Source organism: Passer montanus, unplaced genomic scaffold (assembly GCF_014805655.1).
Source record: "Passer montanus isolate IOZ18808 unplaced genomic scaffold, ASM1480565v1 scaffold33, whole genome shotgun sequence".
Classification (NCBI taxonomy): Eukaryota; Metazoa; Chordata; class Aves; order Passeriformes; family Passeridae; genus Passer; species Passer montanus.
The window spans coordinates 1,759,282-1,773,934 of NW_024368041.1; positions in this window are offsets into that span (position 1 = coordinate 1,759,282).

The window sequence follows — 14,653 nt, forward strand, 5'->3', positions numbered from 1 at the left end:
CAATGCAAATTCCACTTCAGAAGATTTTTCTTAGCTTTATCTTTTCTTTTTTTTTTTTAGATGGAAGAAAAATATTTTAAACTATTTACAGTAACAATTTAAAGTATCCTATTTGATTTTATAATATTTTTATAATTTGGGGGGAAAAATAAGAGTAAATAAATATCTTAACCATTTGTTTGATGAATTGGAGTAAAAATGGGAGAAAAGTGTCTTTTGCACTCTAAGGATTACAGCATTACTCTTTTTAAGTAGTTCTTTGTTCTTAATCAATATTCTACTGAAATAAAAAGGAACTTATTAAGAGAAATAATTGCCACAAACCTCCTAAAGCATTGAAAAGCAGATGATAGACTTTCTCATCATGAATGGTTATAACAATTACCCTTTGAGGTAGGATTTGAATGAGTCATATAAAAATTACTGCATCAACTTACACACACTGAAGCCTTTTCTTATATGTTTTGACCTAATTTAAAATTAGAATTTCAATTGTGTCACAACCAGATACTAGAACATTTTGTTCTGTCTTTCATGAATATATGCAGTTATGAATACATATTCAGTAAAACATTACTATGGAAGAAGTAATTTTTATATCAAAACTACTGCTTTCATTATGAAGAACTTATATGAAAGGTTGTACTATTGTACATGAATAATCTGTCTTTGAAGAAAGAGCAGGGGAGGTTTTCAGCAGCTCAGGATGTTATAGTTTTCAAAGCTTGTAATATATTTACTATGACACTTCCCTTTCTGAAAAGTTTTTCATGTTAGTGAGGACATTCATAAGCAAATGTGTTTGGAAAAGTGGGTTATACATGTCATAGTGGGCTTTCAACTTAACCCGTCTTGAATAATATTAATTAAGCATGAACATTTATTGTATTATGTCACAAAAATATCATGGCAAAGAAAAGAGTCAGCACACTTTGTTTTTGGCATCTGTAGTCCCATTTCTAAAGCCTATGAGTTATTTTATTAGATGTTTGTAACACATTTTAATTGAATTCTTATTTTATTATAATTTTCTAATTTTCAAAAAAAAAGACAGTATTGGAACGTGAAGAATTTATATTTTTATGAGCATCTGAATTTTAATATTTTGGAAAAGAAGGGTCAGCAATCTGAATCTATTTTTAGAGTCCCAAGACCATTGTTTTTGAATGTATTAGTTATTTAATGACAATAGAGGACAAGATGCTGAATCTTCAAAGGAATACATTTTGCTCCCAGACGATCTGTCTGCAACTTTTTCTCTGAAATGAAGCATACAGTTTTCACACATTCTCTCTCTCTGATATCCCCTGACTCCTATCATGCACGTCTTCTCAGAGAAGAACTCAGTGCCTGTGTCCACAATCTGCAGTTACCATGAGAATCTGTCACCACCAGCAGACAGAGATTGTTTATGCTATATTGTGCCTAGGGTAAGCAATTATTTTAAATTAAGTATCTGTTCATTTCAGACTTTATGTCTATCTTTGTAAAACCATGAAGCTTAGTACCACAGAAGAACTAGCAAAAAAAACCAGGAGAACACACCTGCAAGAGTCAAAGAGATTTGTCTAAGACTTCTTTAGCATTTATCACAGAAAATTTAAATACAACAAAAAATTAAATACTTTTTATTCTGCATACTTGACTTTGAGAAGCAGTTGGAAACCTGCAAGTCTTTCCCCTCTAAAACTTATTATACACACAGAGAGTAGGGAACTGTGATGAGATTAATCAGTTTTCAAGAGCAGATAAAATGGACTCCTGCTATATATCAAGCATGGTATTTTTGTTGCTGCATTGTAGGCATTATTTCAAAAAGCTGTCAGATGGCAGGAAGGACAAAAGTATGCAGTGGCATCCCAAGGTCAGGTTAGCAGCTGGAGGTTAGCCCACAAATGTAGTAAGAGAACTCAGAGGGTGCAGTTTCCTTCCAGCTGTGGCGTGTACCCTGCTCCGGTGAGCTGCACTGCAGGGCTGCTGCTGGCATGTTCACTCTCCACACCTAAGGAGGAATGAGGGAGACTCACAGAGAACAGGAGTCTGTACAGCTCTGGTAGTTCCTGCTGTAAAAGCCTTTCTGCCTTGAGTAGACATGGAAAGGGATTTGCTGTTTTTTAAACTTCAGTGAAAGAAAACAGGTGCAAATGCAGAGTGGGTGTATGCAAAAGATGAACAGAAAGATCAGCATTTTTGACACAGGGTTAGTCAGAAACTAATAGTGGAAAACAACTTTATGCTGAAGAAAGTTAAAACTGACCAAATTTTCTTTATATTCCTGTGATGCAATGAATTATATAGTTCCATCTGTAGAATTTGGACTATATGCATAATAGCTACCTACAACCACAGTTACAATTTAATCCATTTAAACGAAAATTCAGAATGTCATTGCAATACATTAGGCTTTCAGTTTTATCCCAAGTGGACTTTGTGGAATTCAGACTGCATTTCTGGATTCACACTGAATATAAGAATATTTTTACTTCTTACTGTGAGCTACAATTTTCTGTCCTTGCATCATTCCTAATTTACTCTGCCCAGGCTAATTCCTGATTGCACTGTAGCGTTAGATTTCTCTATGAAGAATTCTGTGCAAGGAAGAAAGTTAAAATTAGGGTTCAAACATGAAAATAGAGTTTCAGATTGCCTTAAAAACAAAGGTGATGTTTCGTAAGGTACAGTTTATCTTGAGCCTCAGACCTCGTTGATCTTTAGGGTCTTTTTCCTTATACACTTGGAAAGTGTGAGCAGTTGCAGAAAGGTGCAGGGGTATGTTCTTTACATCTCCATTTGTATCTTCATCTATGTTTTCCAAAAGTAAGGCATGAGGTTTTCAATAGGTTCTCATTTAAAAAAAAAAGATATATTGTTTGCAGTACCTCAATAACACCAATGAAAAAGACTAGTGGGGTTCATACTACTTAATAGTAGTCTATTAAGTAGTAGTCATACTACTTAATAGTAGTCTATTAAGTAGTACTACATCTATGTTGTAAACATTCACATGTGTACATACTCCAGATTCTTCTTTGATTAAATACAAAGGATTTGCCGTTTTCAGAGCAAGAATGACTGATTTATTTTAGATATCATCTTTAAGGTAAAATCAAATGTTGTGTAAAGCTATTCAGCATTCTCTTTCTTTTCTTTTCTTTTCTTTTCTTTTCTTTTCTTTTCTTTTCTTTTCTTTTCTTTTCTTTTCTTTTCTTTTCTTTTCTTTTCTTTTCTTTTTTCTTTTCTTTTTCTTTTTCTTCTATTGTTTAACAGCCATCAACTTTTAGTCAAATAACCCCCATTAATTTTGGTTTGAGCGACGTTATGAAGACTGGCCATGTCTACAGCAATGTCAAAAAGAATATCTAGTATAAAATACGTACCTCAGCAGTGCTTTTCTATTCAGATCACCAGTCTATTGCTACTACAGGTCCTAGAATAATTTTCTGCTGTTAAAACGTTCCCTGAAAAGATGTAAACTTGGGTTTACCTGGGACCCACAGCTACCAAGGGTACAAGAACTGTGATATTCAGGCTGTAGGTGGCATGCATGGGACAATAACATGGATTGGACTAAATTAAAGTGTTCATTATATACTGAGTTTATTAGTTCAGAAGAAAATAGTTTATGTAGAAACTGTAATACAAGCATTCTGATCTTGGTCCTAGACTTAAAGAAAGATATGGCAAAGTTCTTATTGACTCTAATGGTCCATGACCTGAGACTGGAAGAATGTTGGTTGCAGAAGATTTTTATTAACGGTGCAAGACTTTGACACAGACTGACAGGCTTAAACTTGTATAAATGTGTTTTCATCCCAAGCACTACCTTATGAATATTTCATATTGTCATCACTGTAGTCCCCACGATGTTTCTCACTGTGATTGTTACAGTAGGGCACCTATTCATGTAAAAAACCTATACAGAATAGAAGATTAGAAAAAACCAATGGGAAAGCAGTGACATTTTCTCAGACACTACTGAGATCAAAGATCAATGTCTCATCCCTTTTATTTAATTTTGATAGCATATTCAACATCTGTTATGAATTCTGAATCATCTGTGCTACAGGAAGTAGAAAATAAAACTATGTACATTTTAGAGACTTGCACTTCTTTAATTGTTAACTGCAAATGCTTTGCAGTGGCTGTGGCTTCACAGTAGTACAGCTTGTAATTGCTTGTAAACTACACCAGGGCCAAAGTCTTCTGACTGTCACCATGCTGTCACTCAGAGGTAAAGACAAGAATGATTTCTGTCCAATTAGTGTGGAAATGCATGCCTCTTTTAGCAGCAAAAATTCAGATACACTTGGATGAGAAGGAACTTCTATTTCTATGACTGTGTTGATGGAAAGCAACAGCTGAATTCCAGCCTAGTTGCAGGAAGACCTTATCAACCTACTGTCTGAGGCTGATGAATTTTTCAATTCCATTCTGCAAGTCGGCTAATAATAGACACTAGAGCTTTTATCTTATTTATTTATTTGATCTTGCCTGCTTTAACTGGATAATTGTTGATTGCTAACTTTATTTGGCTTTTTCAATTAGCTTAATTTTTAGAAAATGTTCAGACTCTGGGCTGGATTGTGTCTATTACTGTTCTATAAAATGGGAGTGATTCAACAGAAATCAATATTGCTTACTGCACTCTCCTTTAAGGGCTGGATCCTGTTCCCATGAGCTTTTATAGGAAATGGTTTAGGCTCATAGTTACAGCTTTAAAAATATACAAAGAAGATAAAAAATCACCTGAAAAAAATATTAATTTTGGTAAGCTCTCTACTACAGCAGAGACATACTTGACAATTCTCAACATTAATGAATTATATATACCAAAAATTTTAAAGGAAAAAAAAAATTGGAAAAAAAACAGGATTTCAGCCATTTTGCCAAATAAAAGGACAGGAAAAAAAAAAAACAGTGAAATGGGAGGGAGTGAAAGATATTTTGGCTGTCCGGTTTCTTAAATGAGGAACTTTGTACTCAGCTGGACTGGAAATAATTTTTGCTGGTAATGTTTTTTTTGTCTGGCTAGGAAATGGGTTAATAATCTCTCTCCCTGGCAACTTCTTTCTTTTTTGGGTAGCTAGCTTAAAGAAACACCCTTGTTTATTTTGGCTGTCTGAATTTGCCTGCTGTAGACAGAAGAATCAGAAAAAGAGGGCTGTAACAGCACATCTGCAAGTGGATGATCAATCACAGTCACATACTGCAAACAGAAATAATGTTTAAAAGTGTTAGCAATGATCTGGTGATATTGTAGGTATGTTTTTCTTTCAGAATATACATGTCCAATATATCACAGATGAGAAGCTTTACTTTCTTAGCCAATGTAAAATTATTTCTGTGCATTAGTACTAATAAACTTTGATTTGTAGATGCCTATATTATCTTCAAAAGAAGGGAACAAACATCTTTCATTGCTTTCCTCACCATCTTCCCTCCCCCAAACCTTGAACTGTGTATTGATGTCCTTGACAACACAAAAAATAAAATTCTGCATTAAACTGGGAAGAATGATCCAGAATAATTAAAAGAAAGCTGCATCCTTTCATTTCCACACAGCCTCTGGAAAAATCATGCTGCGAGAAGAATTTCTAACCATAGAGAACTGTGAATTGCATATGATAAATAACTGTGTAATCTTCTCCAACTCCTCCCTTAGAGGGGTTGAAAGGAGGAAAAAATCCAATCTTTTGGTTCAATTATTGATAGTAGGAGGGAGGGATGAAGTAACATTTTCTTATCTATCCCTTCAGTGCCATGAAAAGCACTGAATGAAAGTTGCCTGCAAACAGATGTCTTTATGTTTTGAGAGAGTGCAATTATTCGGGGAGAGGGCATTGCTAGAATGAAGAAATATTCCTCCTCACTAAAAGCCACAGGCATTTTCTTTGCGTAGTTACTGTTGAGATTGGCAGAAGTGCTCTGCAAAATTCCCACTCTGCACCTGTAGATTCCCCCAAGGCACTTTTGAAACCTTAGGGGATGGACAGCCAGGGACAACACATGGGCACAGTCAGGGCCTATGTGCGTGTGAGATGGTTTTTCAAGCATACCTCAAGGTCAAAGAATCCACGGGAAAAACATCCCACAAAAGTCCCTGTGGGTTCACAGGACTGTGATCCCTGCTGACTCTGTGGGTGTCCGGACCCAACCCCCCAACATTCCTCAGCACATTATGCAGTGGAAACTGTGGCTCGAGCCTGCAGATCATTCTGCCTGATTTTTGGCCATCCCATGACTTTTTTCCATGGGAGGATGCTAACTGAGCCAAAGCGTTTAACTGAATCTGGCAATTCTCAACCATTTGCTGGCAGCCACCAATTTGGTGAACCGACATAATTTGTGACACTCTCAATGTGGGAAACTAACTGGAGACATTTTTATTTTAAAAAGAATTAGCTCAGCTCCCGTGAAGAAAATAAATTAAGAAAAAAAAAGGGTTTTTTTCCAGGACTAATTATTTCTTGTGCTGAAATGATGACACAGGCAGTATAAAACTGTGGGATGAAGTGGAAAACCACTGCTCCTAAACACGACAAACCATGACTGCCTACACCCGTTAAAAATTCTAGGAAACAGGGACAAACTCCACAGTTTAAACTGTAACCTTAGCAATGTGCTGTGCTGTCAATAAGAGGTAATGCACAGCTACCTAGGGAAAAAAAATTCTTCCAGTCTTTCCTGCACTTCTTTTTATTGTGAAAAGAAAAACTACTTTTTGCTTAACCTGCCCTCCCTTCTTCAGCTGTTCTCTAAAGTGATTTCTTCTTTGTCATGCTTACAGGAATGTTGCACAACGTAGTGTCCGCTCCAGCTGCCAGACTAGGCATGGAACTGGAACCATCATTTGGGTTTTCTCCAAATTTAATGGCTTGCCCTTGCAAGCCTGCTTTCCGTTCCTCCTGTTCTTGTGCAAAAGAGCCCTTGCTCAGTAAAAACTGGCATCATTAAAGCTAATAATGAAACACAGCTCTTGAAGGGGTGCAACACCCAGGGAAGGCAAACCATGGTGGAATAAAAATCACAAAGCAGCTTAGAGTTTACTCTCAACAGAAATGCTTCAGCTGGCAGTAGCCAATAGTCAAAGTGGTTCCTGAATGCTGGGCTTGTATTTCCACCTCTCCTCCTCTTGCAATAGCTCTGAGCAGATTTAACAGAACTTTACTGAATCAGCCTCAATCACTTAAACTGATTTTGAACCCTTTTTTTTTTTGGTCTCTGTGAAATTAATTTCACCACGTTAAAAAGTATTAGGTGTTCATCTTTTGTAAGAAATTAAAATAGGTCGTGGTGTGGGATGTTATTTTTTTCCTTTCCATTTAAACAAGAGAAACATGTGAAAAATACAGCCTAGGTTTTAACATAAGTAGATTCAGGACTCCAGAGAATTTAAGCAAAGCAAAATGAGCCTTGCTGTGCTTTCTCTTTAGCTATGTGCTACAGCTGAATGTTTGATATAAGGGCAGTGTATTATACATTTAAAAAAAAATGAAAAGGTTATTGGCCAAATCTCCTGTCATTTGTATACCATAGAAACTTACCAAAATCCTGAATAAAATTATACACCCTCAACAAGTAAAAGTAACCCTTCTGAAATAAAAACATATTTCTTCACATGGACACTAATGTAAAATGGAAGATTTGACACAAACTAAATAAATACAGAACTTAGAAAATTAGTGTAACTTGATTATGTCCCGTCTTCCCAGAATGTCAGCTTCTCAATAAATACAAAATCAATAAATTGGAGTACAAGCTAAATAAGGAATCTAAATATGTCAGTAACAATGGTGTTCAAGACCAGGTTGGGTGGAGCTCTGAGCTGTCTAATCTAGTGAAAGGTGTCTCTTCCCATGGCAGGGAGGGTGGAACTAAATGACCTTTATGGTCACTTCCAACCCAAGCCATTCTATGACAATTCTCTGTGGGTTTTGCTCCTCTTATTCTTCTCTTTTATGCTGTGTACTCTTACAGGTTTAACAACCTTTTTTCATTTTTCAGTGATTCAAGTTTTCAACCACTGAAAATGTTTAATCAGGCAAATTTTAATCTCAAAAAAGATATTAAGCCAGAGAAATTATATTATATTTAACAATTAATTATTTTTCCTGATGATAAAGAATATTTTAATAACCATCTAGGGTGTCAAATGGAGCTATAGATACATGCCACATGAATACCAACAACAAAGTAATCACTGAAATTTTAGATTTTGTTTCCTTTTTGTTGAAAATTATTTATTAATACAATATGCTCTCAAGATTTAGTAATTGGATTAACCTCTTATACCATATTGGCTGCTGGCTGCTTGAGTGATTTGAGTACTCGTCTTCTTTATTAAGTTAAAGTTACACTGTAAAAAACTAGGTTCATTTTTGTACATTTCTGAATATATAATTTATGAGTTCTAATTTTCACCATGTCCCTTATTCTCTAGAGCTATTTCTCTGTGAGACTATTTTCCTTCATTCTTAATGAGAAACTGTCCCATACTTTAGTGGTCACTAACAAATGAAAAATAAATCTGGAGTCAAGTGTGATTGCTTTGCTAAAAAGAGTAAGGGGAATCTTATGCAACAATCTCTACTGCTTGTCTTCATATACTATCTAAGTCTCTCTGCACTTAGTTACGTCTCTAAAATCCATAAAATCTCTTTGTCACCACAATTTCTCCAGGATTCTTCTCTATATGTAAGTCTGAGTGGTGTGAAGTGAAATTATACGTTAAGTAAATTTTCTTTTAGTATACTTCAGGTTGAGGTGATTGATCTCATTTTCTACATCAATCCCCTGGGGTAATTTGTCTCTCTAAATCCTGTTCACAGTCCGTCCTATTAGTAAGACTGCTTTGCCAGAAATTTTTTCTGAAATATGTGTATAGATGGATTGTATATGTTTTGTCCATTATCTAACCAACATATTTATGGAGGTTAATTTTCTGATTAAGAAAACTTGCTTAGTGTGTTGAAGAACATAATGACTCATTTGTATATTTTATTGGACACAGTGACCCAGTAAAAATTTGGATTTCAAAATAAGATTGAAGTATTTCTATGTTTTCACAATTTTTTTAATGCAATCATAATTGTAATTAGACTTAATATCTTCTGTGTTTATGAAATTCACTCTGCTTCTGGGTATAAAAACAATATAAATTTTCTCACCATTACAGGGGAACCTCAGAAGCACGGAACTTATTCTAGGCTTTGGACATGTAATTTCTGCTGCAGGTAAAAAATGTGGGAAGTTGCTTGGAAGATAATAGACATCCTTCCTTCCTTCTTGACATCCAGGGGCTGGGAAACATTGAAAGTCACGAGCAGTGTTGCTGATGGGAAAGATAACTCTGTGAAATATCAGCCAATGGCTTACAATCCCTTGTTTAGTTGCAGCAGTGTTACTTAACTCGATGCCGCAGAGCTTTTAGCAGGTGAAGTAAGCAGTGTGACCAGAGCAACTCCAATGTTATTAGCACATTTTGTTCCTGCCTGGAATTAACCCTGACCAAAATAATTGTCATAATCTCCGTCATTTTTTTCATCATTTAGAGGTTAGTCTTTGTTTAAGTAGTACACGTCTATGTATACATTCAAATAGATACATTATATGATCTGAACTTTCTTGGTTTTCCCAAGACATGATATTCAAAGGTAACAGTTTGTATTAAGGACCCAGTATAGATAATTTGATTTAGCATTACCTCTAGAGAGCAGTTGAGTTTAGTTAGTAGCAAACCCATAGATTCAGATAATCAAGGCATATATAGATCATAATACTCACCAAGAAACAATAAAAGCATGTCGCTTCTGTTAGGTGATCTTTTAAAAGATGTCTTGTTGTCATTTCAGGCCTGGATCTTCTGATTTTCAATGGAATTGTTCCATTTTATCTGAGATGTAAAATTCTTTGAAATGGAAATCCTAAATCATTACCTCTTGACAGCTTCAAAGGATTGATAGCCCACTTTGAATCTCTTTGAAGTACTTACTTCAAATTAAAAAACAAGTTACCCTGAAAGAAGACAATTATACCTTGAGCAATAGACATTCTTTCTGAAAGGTTTCCTGGTCCATGAGCATCTTTGAAGTTTATATTATTCACCAATTGTACCTCAGAGTTTAACCATCAATAAACACTCCCTTGTAATACAGAGATGCAGTTTGACATTTTAATAGTCAGAGAGGAATTACAATTAGTTTTAGTTGTTATATACAACGTTGTTCCAAATACCCAGATGCATTTGAGGAAATCAGGTGTTACAAGAATAACAAAAAAAAAAAAAAAAAAAAGTCTTCTAACTCAACTTCACCTCAGACTACAAATTACAGGATTAATTCAGCTAAAAAATGTATAGTCCTTCCTTGCCCCCTTCTTTTCCCAAGAAAATTAGCTGATTTTTTTGACTCCTTATTAACCTAATCAATAAAAAATTCCTGAAATTCGTAACCTTTAAGTCTATGTTGCTTAAATTAATGTTCAGGGGAAGATGTTTCCAAAATTTATATATTAAAACCGCAGTAACAAAACCTCCAAATTAAAATTCTATATTCTTGACCTTTTTTGAAGAAAAATTATACATATGAAAGATTGTGATCAACTTAGATTTATGTATTGTTTTCTACTACTCTTCTCCTTTATGTCTTGATTATTTTTTTATCCCATTTTCGTCATAAAATTAAAGACTAGGGCTGAAATAAAGAAAATATAAAAAAGGCGCGTGACACTTTGCTTTAATCACCTCCTTAAATATCTGAATTGCCTGTAAAGTAAACAAAGGTCTTGAATTTAATAGATAACATTTAAATAAATGAATAGCCCTTCTTATTTTAGGACTTTAACTTGATTATAATTTTTACAAATTTTCATGATCCAGGCATTTAGGGGAGACTATACATCTAAGATGCAAGCAGGGTTAAAGTGGTGTTTCCTCCTTTTTCCCACTGTACCTGTGGAAACCCCAAATATAATAAATGATCTGTTCAGTGAAATCCCTGGTCATTCCTGACTGACATCTATTTTCAGAGTTTACTTGCCACACAAAATTTCACTTCAAGCAGATTTGGGTGGACTGAAGAACTGATAGTAAAGGAAGAGCAGGCACAGTGTCACCTTTCCCAGGCAAACTATAGGCTTGTTTCAAAGCATAGTTAATTCTATCTAGTTTGCAAGTGTATACATTTGGCAAGGTAGACTTCTGATCTTTTTTTGTGGCTGGCAAAAAAAACCAAAACAAGGGAACATCAGACATGGTATCAGGAGAATTCATGCCTCCTTAAGAGGAGGGAAGCAGCTGGCAAGCATCAAATATACTGTGATCTGGGCTTTACACAAGAAACATAATCTTGACAGTATATAAACTATCTTTACAACCCTCTCTCTAGCATTCCCTTTCAAGGGAAATTCCTAGAGAAGATGACTAAATAAAATCTGTTCAAGGAGGTGTTTCATACTTCATCCTCCTGTTTCATACTTCATGCTCCAAGGGGAACAGAAGGGAAAAAAATCTCACTAGTGTGATTTTTGATCCCACATATTTTGATATAATTAAGTGCAAGAGCATTGAATTTTTTCATATTATGACACCACAGACCCTTCAGATCAAGATCAAAATGAGGTTCAGTGTATTAGTCCATTTTTACTAGTGTTCATAAAGTTGATCCATTTATTCAGATCCCTCATGTTTTTTTAATTGGAAATTGATTTATTGAAGTAAAACACAATTTCTCTAGCTCTTTCTCTAGCTCTAGTACTGTCTGGATAGAAAACATGCAAAACGTAAAACAATATTCTTTTTAGCATGCATGATAACAGAAATACTTTATTAAGCAAGCTGATGTTGAAATAATGATGTCCAAAACGTGATCTTTTATTCTTTCTACTAGTGACAATAATGAGTAACACATACTATCAGCCTAAAATGGATAGAATGAAATTACAAGCAAAGGAAACCCACAACATTCCAAAAACATCACTTAGACAGTGCTGACAAACTGAACAAGAGGCAAGGAATGAAGAAGTGCCTTCATCTTTCATTATTTCTTCTCTTCCATACATAAAAACAAGGCCAACAATGTGAATTCAAGCTTTGGATTGAATAAAATTGGCAAGCACACTAAGCATGTGAGCATGGTCTTTTTTTCCCCCTAATAGAACACCAGATCTCTGAGCTCTACAGACAGAAATACCAGATCCCTAGGCATCATAAAAATACTTCTGAAAATCAAATATCTCTTTACAATATAATCCAGAGTATGGGGAGATGTCAAGAGTTATAACAGCAAACATTTCAAGTCACTGGGACAAAAATCCCTGCTTATGTGTATGCAAGGGTCATTGACATCACTGTAGTTAAACCACGGTGAGCTGGTGAGGTTCTGCCCTGTGTTATGTGTCCAGTCAGATTTGCAAATAGGCACACTTATGGTTTCATCTGTTTCAGGTTTTCTCATTAGGGTGTGAATGAGGTCCTTTTAGTTTTCAAGTCAAAATTTGGAAGACCCATCAAACTAATAACATAGACAATAACTTATATCAGGAAACTCTTATCACCTGGAGAAATTGCAAGGTTTTATGTGAAAATTTCTAGTGTGAGGTATGGGTGACTCTTGTAGTAAGTCTTTATTGCTGGAGGTTGTTCTTCTCATTCCACTGCTTTTTACATAGCTCATATCTTTCAGCAGCTCTGTCTGGATGTTTTTGAAACATGATCAAGTATTGTTTGAAGGCTCCAAATTGACATTTTATTTTAGTCACCTCCTTAAATATCTGAATTGCCTGTAAAGTAAACAAAATAAGAACAAGTATGTTTAAAAGAACAGTTTTGAAGCATTTTCACAACTCTAACTTGGCCCATAAAGAAGCCTTACCCATGAGTCACAGCCTTTCTTTTTCCTCATTGCTTCTTTCTGGTTTAGCTCAAATGTTCTATCTCAAATATTATATACAAAACATGTCCAGATGTCTTCCTAATATGCCACCAACACTACAAGCATGCAGATTAAAAATATTTCAGAAAATCACAGTGAGCAGATAATAGAGAGAACATAGCTCATTTTAGCTAATGTAGAACAGTTTTCCTTCATATATATTTAGTTCTTTATGTCTGTCTTGCATGAAATAGCTCCTGAAAGTTATCTCATTGCCTTCAGGAGACACATTCCTAAACCAATACATATTACACTGCTGAAAGTTTTCCTAATATCCAACCTATACGTGTTTAATTAATTTTATCCTATTGCTATTATATACATCTCTCCACACTATACCTTCTCTTTTTGTACACATTTGGAAAATATATAGACTGCTTAGAACAAATCCTCACTGAAGCCATGCTGATTTAAACCAGATGAGTATCTGGCTCTTTATGTCTACTAAATAAATCACTTTAAGTCTTTCCTCACAGCTTAGTCTCTATAGATCCCTGACTGTTTCAATTTTTTTTTTTTTTTAGTTAAGAACAAGAGCAGAATGACAGTACTAGTGCAGACATGGTCAGTCTTTGGTAATATGGAATGCAGTGCTCCTCTCTCTCTAGTGATTTTCTTCCTCTGTAAACTTAATAGACCCTCTAATTATTTAGTTGCCATTTGCAACTAAATAGAACCTCTAATTATTTAGTTGCCATTTGCATATCCTGACCTCCTCCCTTATTAGAACTCAAAAGGAAATTTCTAAGTGTTCTTTCCTTCTGAATTTCTATTTCCTTTGAATACCTGGGGTTTGGAAAAATTATGCCTCATAGCTGCAATGCAAAAACCATTATTTGTTTCTGTACTCTCTTGCAATTATTTCTTAAGTAGGGAACATGTCAATTCACAAACCAAATCAAAATTTACACAATAATTTGTGTGTGAAAGGTATAAAGTAGCCATGCTGAAACAGTAACAGAGATATGACTCTTGATGAATGAGGTTTAAATTTTGTATGCCTTAAAATTTTTCTTTGTTCTTAACACTTGGGGTGCACAGATTGCTCAGTTGTATTCAGTTGTTACAGTGGAATTATGTCCAGATATGGCGCTGTGTACTCTTCTTCTCCCTGTGTACAAGAGCTGTGACTGCTATCCCAAATTTTTATAATTTCTTCTCTTTAAATTTTGCTGTGTTTTTGTTTCATCCCATTAAACACTAATCTGTTGATTTCTAACAGACTTCATGACTCATTTTATGTAATATTATCTATTTGTTTTCTTCTAAATCAACATATAGTGTTCCTCATGCATAGTACATAGAGTACCTCTGACAATTTTTTTTGACAGTCCAGTTTAACCTCATTCTGCATCTAGGATTTCTGGCCCTGTTCAGCTGACTCTTGTGGCCTTGAGATATTTGGCAAAGGCCTCAGGTACAACCTAACTCACTTAAGGCATAATATGATCTTAGCCAAAGCAGCCCTGACTGGCAAGGTCATGACAATAACTATTAGTGTAATCAGTCCTGAAAGACACTCATGAATCAAGACCTTGTTGTGTAATACCTGCTGGTTTTAACTGTGGCTATATATCCTGGGGAAAAAGAATGATGAAGGCTTGATCCCTGCAGTTAAAAATAACTCACAGGTAACATCTCTGGGGTACAGATATGTTCATATAAATCTCTCTGAATCTTCCAAAACTTTGGATGCTGCTCCAGGATCAGAGTACTCAGCTTCT